At 35.4% G+C, this 22,904-nt stretch overlaps 1 pseudogene; it reads left to right on the top strand.

The window, feature by feature from the left end:
• Nucleotides 1-13,654: 13,654 nt before the first annotated feature.
• On the top strand, nucleotides 13,655-15,369 carry LOC105966856 (beta-amyrin 28-monooxygenase pseudogene; annotated as a pseudogene).
• The last annotated feature ends 7,535 nt before the right edge of the window (nucleotides 15,370-22,904 follow it).

Raw genomic sequence — 22,904 nt, 5'->3', positions numbered from 1 at the left:
ACCACATCTCATTCCATGTCATTTTTTCGGCCACACCATCTCAGTGTGTCAGCCATATCAGCATGTAACGGCCGGATCAACATCACGTGCGCCACATGTGATATTTCCGTCCAAGTTAACTGACGGAGTTGACGGCAGAACATAAATTGTTAAAAAGTGGTAAGTTTGAGGACATATTTCGTGGATGAAAAAGTTTAAGGACATAAATCGTTTTAGTAGTAAAGTTTAGGGACACAACCTGTACTTTTCCCTTGTTTGATTGATCCTGCTGTGGCCGAAGTTTTTCAACTTCAATAACTGTGGATTAATCGAATTAAGGTTTACAAACAAAATCTGAAATCAAGAATTAAGGATTGTTTAAGGGAAGAAATCTGAAATTTCCAAATCAAAGGTGGAATTGTGGGCGGCGGCATCAGGTTATCTTGGTCGCGCGTCCCTTCCAGAACCACCGATTGCTGTCAGTTTTTTTCTTCAGATTAAGTCTCCACCGTTTCCGGAAACACCACCACCATACTATCGTTTCCGACTAACGCTACCAACTACATTAATAAAAGCAGGGAAAAGATTAAGAATTTTGATTCATTACGCTCGTGCTATATAGAAGAAACCTCCTCCGCAGCCGCGTGGTTTCGCAGCGTCAGGCCTATACTAAGGAGGCGGCACGTCCGGCAGTGGTGTGAGGCGGCATCTCTAGTGATGGCGGTGGCGGCGGGTTTGACTGAAGATAGAAAATTGGGAAGGGATAATTAGGGAAAACCCCCCAATTCATTTACTTATATTAATGTGGATATAACCTCCTTTTCATTATTAGTGAGAACCCCCCACCTTATATTAAATATTTTTTTTTATTAATATTGTTTTTGACATGACTAATATACCTAATTTGCCATATTATATCTAAAATAACCAAACATATTTCATGTTCTCTCTATTTCTCTTATTCTCTCCTCTCTCTTTTCTCTCTACATACCGCCACCTCCAACCCTCTTCTATCTATGCGCCGCCACCGCCTCCAACCCTCTTCCATCTCTGCGCCGCTATCGTTACTCTCTTCTCCCAACGGCGTTCCTCCCTCCACCGACGCGAAAAGAAGACGGTCTTCACCCCTTGAATTCTCTCGTCAAGGACGGCGTTAGGGTTTTCACTAGGGAGAATGACGAGACTATGCAGCGGCGCTAGGGTTGATATTGCGTCTGAGATTTCAATAGAGACCACCGCCAACATTGTTTCATTGTTGTTGTTGTTGTTCTTCTTCTTCTTCTTCTCTGATTTTGTTTTGGAACCCAATTCTCGAATCTTAATTTTCTTAATTGGAGTTTTTTGTTGAATTCTTATATTGAAAACTAATTTTGTATCAATAGTATAATGGGTGTTTGTTTTTGTTGAAATTATGTGGTGTTATTTACAGATTTATAGATATTTTCGTACACCAATATAGTTGTTTTCGTACAGTAATATAGTTTTTTTCGTGCAGCAATATAGTTGTTTTTATTACTTTTTAGTTGATTGCAATAGTTGATTTAACAAATAGTTGATTTTGATAAATGAGAGTTGCTGGAGATATATAGTTGTTTTATTGAAATATAGTTGTTTTAACTGAAGATAAAAAAGTATAGTAAGAAAATATTTCTTAAAAATATAATAAAAAGTTAAAAAAATATATTTTTTTAAATAAAAATAAATAAAAGACAAAAATTAAAATTAAAATACAAAAAAGAAAAAAAAATGCATCAAAGTAGTGTATAATAGTTAGTGAATAGATGAAGGGTAAATTTGAGAATAAAAAAAGGATGGGTCCCTCACTAATAAAGGAAAATAAGCTGGATCCATCCTCATTAAAATAATGCTAGAGGGGGTTCTCACTAATAGTCCCAATTGGGAAATTACAATTTAACCCCCAAATTTAGGGTTTCAGTAATTTCAAATTTGGTCCCCTAATTTAAGTTTGAGATATTTAGCAATATTTCAATTTGGCCCATATTTTGGTTATTCCTGAGTTTGAGCCAGGGTCGATTTGAAATAATGTAAAATCTGTATTACAGCCCTCAAACTTCCGAAAAGTGCATTTCAGTCCCCACTTTTAAAGTTTCTCTCAAAACAGTAATATATTTTTTGAAAATATTTTCACACTCAAATTTAGTATTTCTGAATCTTAGGTCCGTTTTCACTCAAAGGCCTTTCTTTCAAAATTTCAATTCAGTCCTTTAAGTTGAAAGATTTTCTGGATTTGGGGCAAGGGCAATTTTTTAAGGAATAAAAAGTTGATTTAAGATTTTGGGGCCGATTAAAAATTTCGATTCAAATATGTGAATTATTTTAAAAACATTTAAGGTTTTGTTTGGTTAGTAAAGTGACATTCATTTTGAATTTCAAATTCGGTTTTTTGATGCTAATTGGGAAAATTTTCAGATTTTTTAAGTTCATGCCTTATGTAGCACCCCCTTCTAATCGGCCAATAAATCAAACCAGTTTATCGGATATTTATTCATATAGCGGAAGCAAAATGATCTCTCTGTAATTTTTAAAACTTTAGAATGGGACTAAAACGCAATTATTAAAATCTCTTCTTTAGGGTATTTAAAACCTTTGTGATTTTCGAAAACTTTCTTAGGTGTATTTTAGTCGACTAAATGTTTCGTTTGAAAACATGTTTCGAGGGGAGGATTTTCGTTCGAGTGCTACACTAGCAATGTATTTTTTGTTCGAAAAGAAATCAGAGTTTTTGAAAGGTATTTTGGTGAGTATTTTGAAAACTACTAGTTGAGACGTGAAAATAACAAAATTACTAAACGGATTATTTTATAATAAAAGTCAAGTACGATCTATACCAGATTTGAGTTCGAAAGATACGAAAAGGAAATACTTAGGTTTAATGTTACATCACCAAAAGAAAAACCAAAATACTTTAGGTTCGTTCATAGGTCCTCGTACAACTTCCAAAAAACCCCGGCCATGACCTCGATCCGCTACTCGATCCATTTCGGTGGAGGGTTACTAACACTACTACCTGCAATTAAAAGGCATCTATATGAGCTATAAAGCTCAGTTAGAAATAGGGATGGCAATGGGTACGGGTTTGGCGGGTCTTGGACCCGAAACCGACCCGTTTTGGGCGGGTCTGGGTCAGCTAAATGGTTCTGGGTCGGGTAATGGGTTTAAGTTTCTAGAACCGGATGGTTATGGGTCTAGTTATGGGTCTTATTGGAACCGACCCTGAACCGACCCGTGTATATATATATATATATATATATATATATATATATATATATATATATATATATATATATATATATATATATATATATATATATAATCAGAGTTTTTGAAAGGTATTTTGGTGAGTATTTTGAAAACTACTAGTTGAGACGTGAAAATAACAAAATTACTAAACGGATTATTTTATAATAAAAGTCAAGTACGATCCATACCATATTTGAGTTCGAAAGATACGAAAAGGAAATACTTAGGTTTAATATTACATCACCAAAAGAAAAACCAAAATACTTTAGGTTCGTTCATAGGTCCTCGTACAACTTCCAAAAAACCCCGGCCATGACCTCGATCCGCTACTCGATCCATTCCGGTGGAGGGTTACTAACACTACTACCTGCAATTAAAAGGCATCTATATGAGCTATAAAGCTCAGTTAGAAATAGGGATTGTAATGGGTACGGGTTTGGCGGGTCTTGGACCCAAAACCGACCCGTTTGGGGCGGGTCTGGGTCAGCTAAATGGTTCTGGGTCGGGTAATGGGTTTAAGTTTCTAGAACCGGATGGTTCTGGGTCTGGTTATGGGTCTTATTGGAACCGACCCAGAACCGACCCGTATATATATATATATATATATATATATATATATATATATATATATATATATATATATATATATATATATATATATATATATATATATATATATATATATATATATATATATATATATATATATATATATAAGTTCGGGTTTCATTTATCAAACTATTAATTTCCATCTTGTCTATTCTCATTTACCTATTTTCACTGTTTTATTTTTTGAATCTCATTTCTCGTGAGTAATATTTACCACTTGTCGACCACCGCTAATTGTCTTGTATTTTGAATTTTACTTATTATCGAAGTTAAATATAATTAATTGGAATTTTATTGTTCATGTTATGTCACTTGTAGAGATTTTTTAACATATTGTATTTTAGTATTGAGATTATTTCGTAAAAATATACAAGCAAAATGTTATGAAAGTTAAAAAATATTAAACTTTTTGTATGTTAATGGGTCTAGCGGGTCAGGCGAGTCAGAACCGTTTAGTTAGGGTCTGCGTTGGGGCGGGTCTGGGTCTAGGCAAACCCGGCCCAAAACCGACCCGTTGCCATCCCTAGTTAGAAATCCGATTAAGTATCGAACTTTGAAAATACGATATATAATATATAACAGGGTAAATTACACCCACACCCCTTTGGTATGCTTAAATAATTTTAAGGTCCCTATGGTATTGATAATTACACTCACCCCCTAAAACGTAGTTAGAAACTCTAACGGGATAATGCATTGGATACGTTATTCCGATAGGGTTCCAATGGACTATTACTTTTAGCTAGTGGTGGAGATAACATAGAGTTATGGGGAGTTATGGGGTGACATGGCTCCCCCAATATTTCTTAAATCACCCATAACTCTTTGTTGTCTCCACCAATTCCTGAAACCAATAGTCCGTTAGAACTCTATCGTAATAACGTATCCAATGCATTATTCCATTAGAGTTTATAACTACGTTTCAAGGGGGTGAGTGTAATTATCGATACCACAGGGACCTTAAAGTTATTTAAGCATACCTCAGGTGTGTGGGTGTAATTTACCCTATATAATATTATATAGTCATCCTTACTCGCATTCCAAACTTCATAAGGCAAACGGTTAATCACATAATTCACGAACACACACCATTCACACGTAAACACCTACTTATGCAAAATAACTAAAATGCCCTTTTTATGAAAATCGTGAAAAACACATTTTTCGTTCTATCGAATCCGTGAAAGATTAATTTATGTACCTGAATAATAAACCTGTTACGAGCCCCTTTTCACTAAGTGAAATCAAACCACACATTTCATCCTAGTTGGACCGGCCCTCTATATCCGAGTTGTTTATTATCCGGCATTCCATTAATCTTTCAAATTTAAAAACCGTGAAATGCATCATTTTCAAAATCATGCTTACAACAATTATATAATCCACAGATAACATCACAAATATCAATCAAGTGCCACAAAACCACACTAATATCACAAATTACCACATATTTATAATTTGGGCAAAAATCCCCAAATTCACACACATAAACGCACACAACCACATACGGCACACACACACATACACACTCAGCACGCACACACATATGCAGCCAACACATTTAAAACATCACACCAACACATTTAAACAACACATTTAAAACATCACACCAACACATTTAAAACATCACATTTAATACCCAAATCATGCTTGAAAAGCAAGGGTCATCTTTATCTTTCATCTAATGAACTTATCACCACTTCCAGGTAATAATTTATTCCAAATAAATTCCAGCAGCAATTAACACATCCATGCAGCAAATTTAGGTTCAGAATCCCAATTTTCATCCCTCATAATCATTTATTCAAAGACATGGAGATTAAAGCACCAACATAATAAATGGCATGCATAATGTCCTAATTTCGAAATAATAGCAAACAAATTCCAAAAATTCCCAAATTAAATCCTAGAGCTCCTAACTGATCCAAATTTTAGTTTCTGAAATTATTTTAAATTTTCATAAAGTTTTGAATTTCCTTGGAATTATGAACTAGAAAAATTCCTTTTTCTTTTAAAAATTCAAAACTCTAATATAACATTAATTAACTTTGAAAACTTTATAAAGAAAACTTCTCCCCGCTTAATACTTGCTGGAAACAAGATTTCCAAATTTAGAAATGACTGATTTTTCGGAAATTACAGTTTTGACCCCAAAGTTTCAAGATTTGCACATGCAACCACACTAGAAATTCAAAATCTGATTTTTCATGAAAAACCCCTAACAATCTGAAATTTTACTTTAATATATGCAGAAAACAAAGTTAAGAAGTTACTTGAGGCAGAAATCGAAAAATTACATATTTTACCCCAAAATCTCTAGATCTATACATGCAAGACCACTAGAAGTTCAAAAATCAAATCTTCTTGCACAACCTTTTTAAATCCGAAATTTTTACTCAATAAATGTTGAAAAACAGATTTGAAAATACATTTAGGACAGACTTCCTGAAATTTACGGATTTAACCCAAAAATCTTTAGATTTACACATGCAGCCCCATAAAAGTTCAAAAAATCATATTTCTAGCAATCCCTTTTAGAAATCCGAAATTTTTAATGTTTTTGGCCAATAAAACTTGTATCTATCCACTAAAAACATACATAATACAAGAACAAGAAATCAATACTCAACACAACTTTTCCATTTTTCCCCAAAAAGCCCTAAATTTCTCGAAATCTCTCCAAATCTTTTAAGAAATTTTGAAAACCATTTTGATACTATTGACACCCTTTAATTGCAGCATGAAATTGAAATTTCTTACCTATTAACCGAAGAAAGGAAAACAATCGAAGGAAGAGATGCTTTCAAATACCGAAGTCTAACCAAGCAACTTTGATAATGAAGGAGAGGGTGTGAGCTTCTAAGAGGGATGTGTTGTTTTCTCCCGTGAGAAGGCAAGATGTTTTGATGGTGTTTTTGGTGTACTCTAAGGCAAGGGTTAAATAGGGGACCTTCATTTTTTATTATAGAATTTCTTGGAAATCTGGAGTTGAGGTGGAAGAAGAAGAAGCATGCGGTGGAGGTGGTGGCTTCGGTGGAGAGAGGAAGAGAAGGCAAGTAAGAGGTTTATGTGGAAGAAGAAGGAGAAAAAAAAAGTGTCTTTTGGGGTCTCTTGAGTGTGGGATTAGTGAAAATGATTAGCATTTTGTGAAGTGGAAAGGCATGCAAATTACACTAATTTTCTTTATTAAAAAAAAAAAAAAACAACTTGCACCTACCACACACATATACACACGGTCACACACACACACACACACACACACACACACACACACACACACACACACATATATATATATATATATATATATATATATATATATATATATATATATATATATATACATATTTATGTAAATTAATTCACATAAATCACATATACATATCTACTCACGAAATTCACAAAATAAATTTCATGAAATCACCACATTTCGAATAATCTACCAAATAAAAAATGCATGTAATTATTCACGTAAGTCACATAATTAGATTCACGTAATTCACATAATTAATATCACGTAATACTATCACCTAAGGATTTTCGAGTTAGAAAGATTAAATTTCGGGTTTTAGGGTTTTGGAAAGGTGGGGTGTTACACCTTATTAGGCTTAAATGTTTTAATTCACGGGTCGAATTAAGGATATGAATTATTTTTTTAATTCAATAAGTTTCTGACCAATTATAATTTAAACATTAACGAATCAAAATATGAATAACGGTTATTAATTAACCAAATAAGGTTTGAATCATTTGACATTTGACTCGAAACCCTTGTTTTAAGTCTAAATTGAGTTACTAATATAGTCCAAATCCATATAAAGTTAGATTTATTGGTTAAAATTTATTTTGACCTCTAAATCTAAATAAGGTTGGATTGTGAGCCCCACATTATCTTTAGCTCAAATTCAAAATAAAGATGGATTTGATGTTTTCAATTCATACTCATTTTTATGAATAACCATATTACTTGAGTTTGATTTGAAAATAATACAGTGAGGCAACCTTAGTGTTGGATACAGACTGTTAGCCCTCAGGTGATGTCTTTAGAGTCTTAGCGTTCAACAACGACTTTAAATTTTTGAATAATTTTTGGGTACATCTAATGACTTTTTATTAAGTTTGTGTGACTTTTAACATAATTGATTGAAGCATGAAGCCACCATAGTGACCTCTTTGTGTAGATTAGTTTATTTAGAATGTTAAGATATTATGTATATATGAATTCATGCGAATATTTAACTATATCCAAAGGTAGGTTGATATTTGGCCGAACCACATATGAAACTGTAGTAATAAGTGCGTGATAATTATTAAGTTACTTTGCGAATTATAAGTGACATCCAAAGATGGGCTCATTATTTGACAGGATTTATTGTCAGCACTTGATTACTACAACAAGAGTGCCACTTACAGTTAATATTATTGTCCAAAGACTTGATATTAATGTTGTGCTAGGCAGATGTACTCCATAATTATTTAAAATTTAAAAGTCACATTTGGATTATAATGTGAGAATATTGATTTTATTTACGTTCTCTATTTAATTCATTTATCTGCTCACACATTATCTGCCTATAACACTTTTGTTCTTAATTGCACAAATATATTTATTATTACTTATTATGGTGCATAGATCTTGATTTTTCATTTTGGATAGAACAATAGAAGAACCTAGAGTATATCATCGTTCTAATTATAAAATTTAAGATCATTACGTGCATCAATGTTAATATTTTCTCTTGGGCATAAGCTTTGTTTAGGGGCTACGTGCTAGAGGGCTCCTTAAGGATACGTTTTATTTAAAACAATAAAACTGAAACAAATGAGATTTTGACATCACTTGTTTTCAATTATGTATGAAGAAAAGGAACATAAGTAAGAACATTAAGTAAAAGTCTAATCTCATTTTCAGTTATAGCACTTCAGTTAGTGTGGTTTTGCTGACTTGAAAGTGGATATGGTTTAATTTATTTTTTCTCTGTGAATGGTCAAATTAAGGTTTGTTGTAAATTTTGGAATTATTTCAATAATTATATGGGCTCACATATGTAATTAAACGTGTATGGCTATCTATCGGACAATCTAATTAAAAGTGATTAATTAAAGTTATTTGGATTAGATTAATGGGTATTGGACCAATGTTGTGGGCCCAATATGTAGAGACAAATAAAGTACAATTAAGTTTTATTGATGGGGCTGAACCCTAATTGTAATCCTATATAAAGGGTCGTGGTCCCCAAAGAAACACATCATTCCTTCTCTACTGCTAATCCATCGACCAGAAGAGAAAACAAGAGGAACTGTGTATTCTTTGGAAGACCGACTCTCTGCCGACTTCAAAGGTTCTATGGATTCAGGTACGCTTTTGCTTATTCGTTCTTGTTCTTTTTCGATTGATGCTTGATGGTATTGGGATTTCTTCGAGTATATGCGAATTAATTCTAATAAGGTTAGAGATATTGTCTTTGAGGAGGAATCAAGTACGATTCCTACTCATGTTTCTGACAGTGTACAGGTTTCTTTACCTATCATTGTTCGAGAAGCAGATATGGAAACTCAACAAGACAATATTGAACAACTTCCCACTCAAGTTGAGGTAGTTATTCTTGAAGAACAAACTCAAAAACCTCAAGAACAAGTGCCAATAAGGATACCCATGAGAGAAAGGAGAAATGTTATTCCGGAGGATTACGTAGTATTTCTCCAAGAACATGAGGACATAAATGGATTTGTGGAAGATGATCCAATCAACTTCCACCAAGCCATGCAAGATTATAACTCTCAAAATTGGATTAATGCCATGAATGAAGAGTATAAGTCTATGCAAGACAATCAAGTTTGGGATCTTGTCCCGTTACCTGAAGGAAAGAAACCCGTTGGTTGTAAATGGATATTTAAAACCAAAAGGGATTCGAAGGGTGATGTGGAAAGATATAAAGGCTCTTCTTGTGGCTAAAGGCCTTACTCAAAAGGAAGGCGTTGACTTTATAGAGACTTTCTCTCCAGTTTCATCGAAAGAGTCTTCAAGGATAATGATGGCTCTTGTTGCGCATTATGATCTTGAGTTACATCCGATGAATGTTAAGACAGCTTTTCTCAATGGTGACATTGAAGAAACGATATATATGGTTCAACCAGAAAACTTTGTGTTTGGTGACCCAAAGCATATGATTTGCAAACTAAAGAACCATCTATGGGCTCAAGCAAGCTTCTCGTCAGTGGTACCACAAATTTCATCAAGTAATTGCCTCATTTGGTTTTGAGTCAAATATTGTTGAATATTGTGTATATCACAAGTTCAGTGGGAGTAAATTTGTATTTTTGGTTTATATGTCGATGACATACTTCTTGCAGCCAACAATAAGGAAATGTTGCACGAAACTAACACATTTCTATCAAAGAAATTTGAGATGAAAGATCTTGGTGAAGCTTCTGTTGTATTAGGAATCCAAATACATCGAGATCGATCTCGAGGTATTATAGGATTATCTCAAAAGAGCTATATAGAAAAAGTGCTTAAAAGGTATGGCATGCAGGCAAGTAAACCAATGGATACCCCGATCGCCAAAGGTGATAAATTCAGTCTCGAGCAATGCCCTAAAGGTGACCTTGAAGTTAAGAAAATGCAGGAGATTCCCTATGCGTCTGTTGTTGGGAGTCTTATGTATGCTTAAGTTTGCACACGTCCGGACATAGCATTCGTTGTTCGAATGCTAGGAAGATATCTAAGTAATCCTAGGATGGATCATTGGACAACAGCAAAAATGGTTCTTAGGTACTTACATAAAACTAAGGATTATATGCTCACATATAAAAAGTTAGAACAGTTGGAGATCATTGGGTATTCTGATTCTGACTGTGCTGGATGCCAAGATAGTAGACGATCTACTTCGGGCTACATTTACCTATTGGCTGGGGGAGCTGTATCTTGGAAGAGTGCCAAGCAGAAACTCGTGGCTTCCTCCACTATGGCAGCGGAATTTATATCGTGTCATGAGGCATCAAATCATGGATTATGGCTGCGAAACTTTGTCACCGGGCTGCGTGTTGTGAGTGGTATTGAAAGACCATTAAAGATGTCACAACTCAGCGGTTCTATATTCCAATAACAATAGGAGCTCTTCTAAGTCAAAACATATTGACATAAAATTCCTAGTTGTGAAAGAAAGAGTACAAAGTGGTCAAATTTCTATAGAGCACGTTGGAACAAACTCCATGGTTGCGGATCCCCTTACTAAGGGAGTAGCACCAAAAGTCTTTCATGGGCAAACTGCTCGTATGGGTGTTATACCACTTAAGGATATCATGATTTAGTGGGTGTTTGTATTTTTATACATTTTTTTGTGCTTTAGTTACTTTTGGATAATACTTTAGTATTTGAACATTTTCTGCAGAAATAAAGTATTCGGTTTATTACACTTTGTATATTTAGGTTAAGGTTGATCTCAATTAAGTTTAAGTTGGGACCAGTTGAAACTACGCATGTTACGATCACATTACATGTAGTTTTCATGCTACACACCATAACTTGATCTATGTCATTTGGTTATATTGGTATGTGTAACTACTATTGGGTTTAGCCACGCTCAATGTGGCAAAAGCTTCTTTAATCCCATATCAGTATGGTCAATGGACGAGATTGTTAAAGAATACTCTATTATATGATAGAAATTAGGGGTGGTTTCGGTACGGTTGCCGAATATTTTTATCAATACCGTGTACTTACCGAATTATATGGTATTGAAAAATTCGATACCGTTACCGTACCAACAAGTGCGGTATACCGTTATTCGGTATACCGTTACTTTCGGTACGGTATATCGGTACATGGTAACTCTACCGTTAATTTTAATTTGTTATACTTTGAAGACGATCTTTATAAAAACACAACACTTTAAACAAGAACATTGGCTATTTATATGATCATATTCAATTTTTTAAAGCTCCTTGAATATTTGTCAAACTTCAACTTCATTGATTTAGCTACACCTTGCAAAACAAGATTACTAGAGTCATGATTTTTTTCAATCTCAATTTGCAGCCGTACTATTTCAGTGAAAATCAAATGGGATGTACGCTTTTTTGTTGCACTAAGCTTCAATGTTGTCTCACAAATTTTTGAAGAACTGTAATCCAAGTTTTGACCTATTTATTTTATGTAGTAATTTTAATTTTAGTTAATTACTAACCAATATAAAATAAATATATATTAATTAAATTATAAAATTCAAATTTGCGGTACGGTATGGTATTACCATGGTACATAAAATACAATACCGCTACCGTACCGTATAATAGTGGTACGGTACAAATACCGTACCAAATGTAGTGGTTACCGAAGTTTCGGTAATTTTTTGGTATCGTTTGGTAGGTATACCGTGGTATTCGGTAGGCGGTAATTATTTTCCAGCCCTAATAGAAATATTTGACGTCATAAAGTGTACACATTTATAAAGAAGTTAACATATGTGGCCCAAGTGGGAGATTGTTGGAATTATTTCAATAATTATATGGGCTCACATATGTAATTAAATGTGTATGGCTATCTATCGGATAATCTAATTAAAAGTGATCAATTAAAGTTATTTGGATTAGATTAATGGGTATTGGACCAATGTTGTGGGCCCAATGTGTAGAGACAAATAAAGTACAATTACGTTTTATTGATGAGGCTGAACCCTAATTGTAATCCTATATAAAGGGCCGTGGTCCCCAAAGAAACACATCATTCCTTCTCTACTGCTAATCCATCGACCAGAAGTGAAAACAAGAGGAACTGTGTATTCTTTGGAAGATCGAGTCTCTTCTGACTTCAAAGGTTCTATGGATTCAGGTACGCTTCCGCTTATTCGTTCTTGTTCTTTTTCGATTGATGCTTGATGGTCTTGGAATTTATTCGATTATATGCGAATTAATTCTAACACTAAAACGTAAAGAATAAAACTTTGACCGTACAAAAGAAGAATAAATAATTAAGAGAGAAAAGACTAAGTGCTAATTTGACTAGTACACCTTAAGATGAGTATTATAATTGCAGTTTACATCTCAGGTACGTTGAACAACGTAATTATGCTTGTTTCTCACTTTAATTTGTTCTAACATAAATTTTGACTTTGTAACTAGGTACATTTACTGAATAGATCCTAGGTTACACTATTCACATAAGTGTGTATATAAAGGGTTATTTACATAACCAATATTTAATTGATGTTGCAAGATACATCTATAAAGGTTATGTAAGATATTTGGGATTGATGTGATATATTTATTTAAATCCGGGGTCAATGTGTAATATTAAAGAAGTTAGAGTATAATGGATAGATTGATAAAAATTATATTATTGAGTGTATTTTAGACTAAATGGGATGAATTTATTTGAAAGACTGTTTTATTTTTTGACCAATGTGCATTTAAGTTGTTTGTCATGTCTTTTTTTGTGATTTGCCCATTTTTAATATTGTTCAAACGGTTTACCGATCACCTTTAATTTTGAACTGCATCGCGTAGTGCAGACTGAAGAAAGAACTGATTGGATTCTCGGCTCCTTCCTTGATTGTGCATTTTCACTAGACGACAAAATGTTCCATGCCGCAGCAGCACCTTGTTTTTGACCATACACACACACTTTATATCAAACTTGTGTATCTATTGTATATGTATATATAAAATTAATATTTAATTTATAATAATTAAAGTGATCATTTTATATTTAATTAATTCTTGACTTACGTACGGCAGCCACTATAGATCATATATGTTTGAATGTTTGACTCTCTCGTACTATATATATATATGTAACTTCATTCAAACATAACCAATTAAAACATTCACTTAATAATACACACAAATCAATAACACACCCTCCAAACACACAGAAAGAAACACAAAGTAATTATGGAAGTGGTGACGATGATCTACTTTGTCTCTGTCATCTCCCTCTCGGTTTCGATATTATTCGCATTCCTTTTCGGCCTCTTCTTCAACAATAGCAAATCCTCGACCACCGCCGCCGCCGATCCACTGCCGCCGGGAAAAATGGGGTGGCCCCTTGTTGGGGAGAGCCTCCATTTCCTATGGGCGGGGTGGAAAGGCCACCCGGAAAAGTTCGTCTTGGACCGCATGGCAAAGTACTCATCCAGTGTTTTCAGAACCCACCTTGTCGGGGAGAAAGCCGCCGTTTTCGGCGGCGCAAGCGGCAACAAATTCCTGTTCTCCAATGAGAACAAGCTTGTGAGGGTATGGTTCCCAAGCGGCATCGACAGAATATTCCCTTCTTCCACCCGATCTTCTTCTGAAGAAGAGGGCATCAAATTGAGAAGAATGCTCCACCATTTCTTGAAAACAGAAGCTCTTCGACGCTACATCGGCAAAATAGACCATATGGCCCAATTGCACTTTGCAGAGGGATGGGAGAACAAGACACAAGTCGTAGTCCTGCCTCTCGCTAAAGACTACACCTTCCAATTAGCTTGCAGGCTTTTCGCAAGTGTCGAGGATCCTCAACAGGTCGATAGATTATCGAAGCCTTTCAATCTCTTGGCGTCGAGTTTGTTTGCCATCCCGATTGACTTGCCCGGAACACCATTCAATAAGGGTATTAAGGCCTCCAAGATTGTCAGACAAGAGCTTGTTTCCATTATCAAACAACGCAAAATCGATTTAGCCGACGGGAAAGCTTCTCCCACACAAGATATTCTATCGCACATGCTTCTCACCAGCGATGAAAATGGCAAATTCATGCAAGAGTTCGACATTGCGGATAAGATATTGGGCTTGCTGATTGGAGGTCGTGATAGTGCCAGCGTCGCGTGCACTTTTATCGTCAAGTATCTCGCGGAGCTTCCTCATATATACGACGGAGTCTACAACGAACAAATGGACATTTTGAAATCAAAAGCTCCAGGCGATTCGCTCAACTGGGAAGACCTACAGAAGATGAAATATTCTTGGAACGTTGCTTGTGAAGTAATGAGACTTGCAACACCGGTCACAGGAACTTTCAGAGAAGCCATTGCTGATTTTTCATACAAGGGTTACTCTATTCCAAAGGGTTTCAAGCTATACTGGAGCGCCACTGCAACACACAAAAACCCTGAAATATTTCCCGAACCGGAGAAGTTTGATCCATCAAGATTTCAGGGAGCAGGACCCGCACCATACACATTTGTTCCGTTTGGCGGAGGACCGAGAATGTGCCCTGGGCTAGAGTACGCAAGATTCGAGATCCTCGTCTTCATGCACCATCTTGTCAAGAGGTTCAAGTTTGAGAAGGTCATTCCTAATGATGGTAAATTTGTTGTTGATCCGATGCCAATTCCCGCCAAGGGTCTTCCTATCCGCCTCTTCCCTCATCAAAATTAAACCGTTACTTAATTATCCGAATATTTTTTCAAGATAGTAAATTCTTTTATTCATTTCACTAGCTCCGATAATTTGAGATATTTGTTTTTTTTTTTCGATTTGGTTTCTCAAAACTTCTGTTGTTTTCTTGATGAAATATTGCACAACGCGATTGTCTTATCAGGTGACGTTTAAGTATTCGATTTTATATATCTTTTCTTTGTGCGTTCAACATCCTTATTATGTTCATGTTTAAATTTCTTTTATCCATTGTCTCATTTGTACAACTTTTTTTAGTAAGTAATCTTGGTGAATTAATTTTTAGAAAGCATAATCCAAACATTTGCAACAAAATCATAAGGTATTGGGCCGCCTCCGTCTTAAAGACCAATTAATCGACTGACTCCGCAGATTTTTAGGACACTGATAAATAATATTTAATCATTTTATGAGAATCTGCATATGGGCATTATATGAAATTATATATGTTAATTTCATGCGTAGTGTTAGTCTTCGAAATGGTGTGCCGCTTTCGATATATAATTTTTCAGAAGATTATTTCAAAAAGAAATTAGAAGATAATGTTAAATCATTAACAATTTAGATGGAATCAGAACAATTGAAACAAAAATGGTAGCACTCTCAAAAAAAAAAAAAAAAACAAAAATGGTAGCACAATATTTAAGTGATTTATATTGATTACTGTACATAAATTATAATGGTCAAGTTATTCTAACTTAATGTGCTGACACATTTGGTAGATGTTTAATCCGACAAAGTAAAATTATTATTTTATCACTGCAAGATAAAACTACAGGATTTCTTGTTATTTAGTCTCTTAGTGCCTAAAAAATTGACGTATACATTTAACTAGTTTAAGAGGCTCGATTACTCAAGTAAAGAGGCTCAATTACTCGAGTAAGTGCATTTGGTGAAAATTATTCATTTAATGAAATCCACATCTCTGAAATATGAGATTTATAAATAATCCGGGTAAGTAGATTATGAGGTTTGTCAATATCAATACATGGGGATGTGAATTTTGTACCATATTAGTAGATACAACATTAATAAACGGGGAAATATGCAATCCACCCCTCATTTAGAAAATATTTTGAATTAAACTTAATTGACTTTAAGAAAAAATTCCCATGACCAGAATCTCAATCTAAATTAGTGAGACCCCCGTCACCAGACATGATAAGACTAAAGTGCTCCTATGTGTTAGGTTTTTAACGTAATACAATTTTATCTCTCTCTCTCTCTCTCTCTCTCTCTCTCTCTCTCTCTCTCTCTCTCTCTCTCTCTCTCTCTCTCTCTCTCTCTCTCTCTCTCTCTCTCTCTCTCTCTCTCTCTCTCTCTCTCTCTCCTGGTACAATTGGCGGCGGCGCCTCCTCCACCTTGTCGTCGCCCTCCGTCGGATGCGTAATTTCTACATGGGGATTCCTGAATACCAATTTATACTATCGTAATTGGTTATTAATATTTTTTTTTCTCGAATTAATTGTCGAACTAGCAATACAATATGTTATGGATCTGAATTTTCATTTCTATTATTTGTTTGTTATGAACATATACATTGATTTTCAATTATTCTGGATTTTAATGATTTTTGTGTTATTCTGCTATTCTGAATGTTTAGATATGTAAAACCCATTGAATTATAAATTTAGTCGCATGTAGTGCAGTGTATTTTATAGAGTAGTCATATTTGACAGAGTAGTCATGTTTAACAACTTAGTTACATTTTTTTTTTTTCATAGTGCTACATATTTCTAATAGAGTAGTCAAATTTGACAGAGAGGTCAAACGGAAGATTAAGTGCAGTCGGTGCAACCGAGTTGGCTACCGCAACAAAAAAACATGTTCGATGGCCATTGTTCAATACAAGAAAAATGGTTTTTAACAACTTTTTATAGTTTTTTGGATTAAGTATGGCTTTTACTTTTTCATGATGGATAATGTAATTTCTGTGTTTTTTTCTTGCAGCAGCAGACATGTGTAGTCATTTTATCGTGTTTTATCGTTTTTCAGAGTATATTTGATTGTTTACTTTTCACGTATTATGTCTTGATTTTATGCAGTGTTATTTTTGTTTTTTTGTAGTTATTTTTTTTATGTTTACAGCGTATTTTGCCATTAATGTTGCAAGATTTTTCAAGTGCTGATTACTTGTAGTCACATTACACGAAACTAGTTACATAATAGTCATATTCCCACTGTCATGTTTAGTTACTCTGATAAGTGTTCGTTTTGCACGATTTTTACTTATCGAATTTTCGAGTTATGGTCTTCGTTCGTCCGAGTTTTATGCTTTATTTGTACATATTATGCGTTTCTTGTTTTATTTATATTTTAGGTAAAGAGAAGCTATTTTTGTTGATTCGAAACGATTTTGGAAGCGAAGCCGAGAACCAAACCAAAAAGGTACAAAAGTTGCATTTTTGCGGACTATGGCAGTGTTCGGTATTTGATGCATAACTTTTTGATCTGACCTTCGATTGAGCTGATTTAAGTGGGGTTATAAAGCCAACTTCATGGAATTCAACTTTTGTGAAATGCATTTTTGTCAAATTCGGGCTATACAGGGGTCAAAACAGTGTTTTCAGTTGATGCAGATGCTAGATCGTGATCCATCTTGTTAGAGTAGGTGACCGAAGAGCCAACTAATTGTTGTGTTTTCTCACGCTACTCGTAAATAATCTATTTCGTATTAATGATAAATACTGTCATTCTATATATTTGTCCCTTGCATAAGCATAGATATAGTCCTTACAGTTACTTAATTACTATAAGTAGATCTAGTAGAATCGTGAGATTATTTAGTTAAGTATAGTAACTGTTAAACGTGGTTCCTAGCTAGTCAACGGGTTACGCCACTAATGAGGATATCGGCATTTCCCATTCGAGACTAGCACTTAGTGTATGTGTACTGCGTCTCATCGGTCAACGGTGTTGTGACATCGGCATGTGCTCATAAGTTGATGAATTCACTGAACTCCCTCATCCTAGAAATCTCAAAGTGGTTCCCAATAATCGAGTAGAGGTTTCTATGATATAGTTGTACACCATTAATCCTTAAGACCCAGATATCATCGTGACTTCACTGGAGGACTAGCTGTATCGTGACATGTCCCTGAGTTCCACCGAGGACCGCCCCAAGGGCCAGTGTTCGTGCAGTCCGAAATATAGTAGGATGTCTGTGCATTGTAGTAGGAGTTCAATCGCTTGATTAGTCATGGATATCCTATGTGTTCTTGCGATTTATAATCCATAAATTCTGTGGCCACAACAAGAAGTGTCGTGATTAGAAAAATGTGTTTCTCTAAGTCAAACACGAACGGATTATATAATCCAGAACGTCCACACAGTTATTGAACTCATAAAGAGGTCTCGACGAACCAATGCCTCTAGTTCAGTCGGGATATATGTATCGAAGGGATCGTACTGTACGTTAACAATATCACAAGGTTCTTGCAGGCACTTCATTTGTATCTAGGGAATCATGACGCGTAGTTGCTAGACGTCAATCTTGATTCGTTGGGTAGTTAAGTTGAAAGTAGATTCAACTTAATTGTAACTCTAGGGACGAGTTTAAACCACAATGGGCTGTGGGCCCACGACTAGCTTACACTTGAACCATCGAGGGTCACACTGCTCGTGTACTTGAGATCCTTAATGCAACGAGCTAAGATTAATTAGTTAATCTTAGTGTAATTGGAAGTCAATGTGATTGAGCCCAACATTCGTAATTGTTAATTACGGATGAGAATAAGTAGAGGAAAAGAATCCGACGGAAATTTAGTGAACTTTCTATATTGGGAAGTTTCCTAAATTAGGGTTTCCAATTTGGGAAATTGGTAAATTGGAAAGTGGTACTCGTATCGACGAGAATTTGTGCTCGTTGTCAAAATATAATTTTTATATTTTTGTGAGCATTCGTTTGTTAGAAACGAGCCGAGAAAGAGAGTGAACTTAAGTTGTTGAGCCTAATCCAACTTAAGGCCTGTTAGGGTTTTCACAAGGAGCATATAAATAGGAAATATTACAAAAAGTAATCTTGAAACCCTAGCTTCTCTCCCCATGGCCTTCCACCTTGTAGCCGAAACCCTACATCCGCCAGTAGCCGCCGCACCGCCGCCGGTCGCCGTCGCATCGGCATCTTCCTTTTCCCTTCGTTCGTCTTCGTTGTACTTAGCCTATCACGTATCTAGTGTTGCGTGGATAGTGGAAATATACGAGGTGAAACCTAAGAGGAGGAATATTATTATGCCGCCAACGCCGCCACGAGGGTCGTCACCACGCGGCCCCACGTGCCGCCACAAGCCGGTGATGCGAGAAGGCAAGTCTGAAAAACTGCTCTCGAATTTTCTGCGCAGTCCGGCAAGAAAATTCTCCATAAATCAATCGGTGATCGGATGGACTTGAAATTTTGACAGAAGCTTTTCACTACTCATAAATATACAATCTTCCAGAAGGAATTGTCGATCCAGTAAATGATCATGGAGATATTGAAGTCGGAGCAAGACCGTAATTTCAGATCAGCAAACAGGTTGGATCAATAGGATGGGAAGAGCGGCTAGCCATCTTCTCGAGTCTTCATTCGATTCATGCTTCAAGGGTAACATATCGTTTTCCTTAATTAATATACATGTATTAATTAATTTATATTAATTGAGATTAATGTATGTTAATTGATTACTGAATCACATGAATCTATATGTTCGATTATGTGTTTATGTGAATCGTTCGTTGATCATGTTAATTATTTGATTTAATTTCGCGAGCATGCTATGATGATTTAATTTATGTCATTTAAATTAATTATATATGCAAGCATGTTTGTCGGTGATTGGAAGCGAAAAGATACGCAATTAATTGTAATTATTATGCACGTGTTTGTTTATATAAATTAGTTTATATAAATAAAATAAAAAAATTTGTATTCCGCTGCATACACGTGTCTGATCCCGAACACATCTTTCATGTATCGCGATCGGGGGGTCTTACAGAAAGTTTTTCGATCAAGACCCAGATCGCGATCCAACCTTCCTGTATCACGATCTGGGGGGTCTCACAGACATTTTTTTAACAAGAACCAGATCGCGATTCAACATTCCCGTATCGCAATCTGGCAAGGCGGTGCACAATTCGAGGCAAGATATTTGTGTTTTGCAAGCCCCCTATAAATAGAACAAGCTTCATCTACAACTGGAGACTTCAACACTTCCCCTTCGACCTATTAATCGACTTTTTTTTTTATTTTCGCCAGTTCCTCGCGAGAAGTTTCGACGAGGGTTTCGACTCGGTTTTTTCATAAGCTTTTTCTTTACGTTTAGTTTATGATTTCTCGTGTTCTTCATTTTGATGCTATGTTTGTAAGGAACTGAGCATTTTCTTTTAGGGAAATGAAACCTTGTTTATATTGATTTTGATTTCCAGATATGTGATCTATTAGTCGTTCTTTGATTATGTTTATGTTTTTCTGTATTAAATGCTTTCGATTGTTTGACCAACAATTGAATTGATTGTAAATGCGAATGAACTCGAGAGAGGATTTCTCGTTTGATTTTAGGAAACATAGCTCGGGCTGTGAAACGGAGACGTGATTCACCTCGGGTATCCCTTAAGGACTTGACCTAAATGTTCTCTCAATATCAGGTTCTGAACGGAGACGCCGGACATGTAGGTAGACTCTAATTACATTGGACATGGGGGGTTAGGGTATTTTAGCGTCTGGGTTAGTGAATATATAATTGAAATTAGATTCTGATTTGTAGATCTTTATCGATAGTACACTGGTGGATTTGAGGGAGTTTTCACATTCGTGCGTCTTCTTCATCGAATTTTATGTAATTTGAATAGGGACAACAAATATTATTGGTAATTAATAGGGATTTAGGGGCCCATATTATTAGGGATTTCGAAAATTATTTTTAGGTGCTATAAATTGTGATAATTATATTGCTTCAAGGGCAATATTGAGAATAAATATTCTAGGGGTTATCACAAAGGAAGAATTATGGTATGGGCAGATCACCAATTTTTTCTATACGAGAGTATTATTGTTAATGGCCCCTTAATAAAAATTGAATTAATGACATTGGTAGTTTCGTCACAATATATTTCTCTCTAAAATTCATACATATTTATTAGTTTTGTTAATATGCGTGCAATAACTTAAAACGTCAATTATTTTGGAACGGATGGAGTACATATTAAAAATAAAGACGTGTTATTTATACCCTCAAAATATCTTATTTCACCACTAAATTGAATATATTTACTATTTTACCCTTTTTTCCTCTTTCACATATATTTTGTACAAATTTAAAAATTGTTCACCACCAAACTAATTAAAATATTTACAAAAAAAAAATAAAAAATTCCACCATTTTCACTAGAGTCTTCACTACAAAATCTCATCATCTCCACTTTAAGTGAACGACAGCTTCGTCAGAGAAAATACTAGAAGGTCACAAGGAGCAAGAATTCACGTTATTGGAGAAATAAATTAAATTAAGAATGCTTGTGTAATAATAATTACAAAAAAAATCGAGATTTTTGATATTGTTGTTTTTAGTGGATTAAAATTTGAAAATGTGTTACATTTCATTCAGCGCAATCCGCCCAGTAACTGATTCAGATGAGACGATTATTAGAATCTTGTTTTACCATTTGAAATTGTTTAGTTGAATTAACACAGGATGAGAAAATAAGCATGGGAGGGTGGTGGATTATAAATTTTAAGGGTATTTTTTGACTTTTAAATAAACTTGGTGGTGAATTGAGATAATTTGGAGGTGGAAAAAGCACCAATATATATATATATATATATATATATATATATATATATATATATATATATATATATATATATATATATATATATATATATATATATATATTGATATGCCTAGTTGACCCAACCCAATGGGCCTACAAATTATTTACCTATTGGGCCACGAGCCCAATATCGAAGACTATTATCACCGAGGCCCAATCACCTTCAAGTAAGGTTTGGGCCCAACAATCTCAACTAAGCTATAAATAAAGGTTTGAACTCATTCCTTAAGGTACGTCCTATTAACTGAGCAATACTATTAACTGTATTCTCTGGACTATTTCCTCTATCAGCACGTCTGACTTGAGCGTCGGAGGGGTTTCCGCCGGATCAACCCCCGGCCTAGTTTACGTGTTCTATGATCGCAGGTACCTCAGGATCATCAAGTTGTCAAGCTACTAATCTGTTTTGCTCTCCCAGTTCCTTTTCTACACTACCCCAGGTGATCTAAGTAATTAGCATCATCATTTTGGCGCCGTCTGTGGGAACGATGCAAACCAGATCACGTAGCCAACAAGATCCTCCTGAGGCATCTGCTCGGAGAGAAAATGACACAACTAACGACCTCCCACCTCGTGGAGGCTCTGGCTTGCCACCTCCACGTCTCATGGATCCGCCTCGCGAGGTTCAGGTGATTCCCCCTCGGGACCCACCACTCGCCGATCCACCACTCCCTGCTCCTCGAATGGTTCAAATAACATAGGATGCGCTTCAACGCATGATAGCAGAAGCTTCAACTCGCGCTGCCACAGAGGCCATGAACCAATATATCGCCACGATGGGAGCAAATGCTCCCAACGCGATACCAGCACCTGCTCCACATGTGGAGCCACCTATGGCACCACCGCCATCGACTCACTGGAGGCTTACA

This window comes from Erythranthe guttata, chromosome 10 (genome assembly GCF_056151865.1).
Source record: "Erythranthe guttata isolate IM_541 chromosome 10, IM_541, whole genome shotgun sequence".
Lineage (NCBI taxonomy): Eukaryota > Viridiplantae > Streptophyta > Magnoliopsida > Lamiales > Phrymaceae > Erythranthe > Erythranthe guttata.
Note: the sequence above shows the minus strand (reverse complement) of the source record. Positions and strands in the feature narration are given on the sequence as shown.